The sequence below is a fragment of the Mastomys coucha genome, unplaced genomic scaffold, assembly GCF_008632895.1.
Source record: "Mastomys coucha isolate ucsf_1 unplaced genomic scaffold, UCSF_Mcou_1 pScaffold20, whole genome shotgun sequence".
Classification (NCBI taxonomy): Eukaryota; Metazoa; Chordata; class Mammalia; order Rodentia; family Muridae; genus Mastomys; species Mastomys coucha.
Genome location: NW_022196903.1, coordinates 83,956,546 through 83,957,036, shown reverse-complemented (window position 1 = coordinate 83,957,036; position 491 = coordinate 83,956,546).

Here is a 491-nt window from a genome sequence, read left to right as displayed (position 1 = left end):
ATAGTCCTCCCCAGCTTACATGATTGTTTCCCCTCTACGGGACTGCCACGGGGCACCAACGGGCTTGGATCATCTGGGACAGACTTTGCTCATCTGGTAGTTGACCTTAAGACTAGGCCCACGTTACAGTTATCTATAGAGGGAAGGAATTTTACCGGTATACTGGACACAGGAGATGACAAAGGCATTATTTCTTCCAACTGGTGGCCTAAGGCATGGCCTGTAACCCAATCTTCCCACTCTTTACAGGGATTGGGATATGAGGCCAGTCCTACAGTCAGCTCACGCACCCTGGCTTGGTGTGCGCCAGAGGGCCAGACAGGAAACTTTGCACCTTATGTGCTTCCTCTTCCTGTTAACCTATGGGGGAGAGATGTTTTGCAAAACTTGGGACTTACATTGACCAATGAGTATTCTCAACAGGCTAAGGATATTATGAAAAGGATGGGATATAGAGAAGGAAAGGGTCTTGGCAGGAGGGAGCAAGGAAG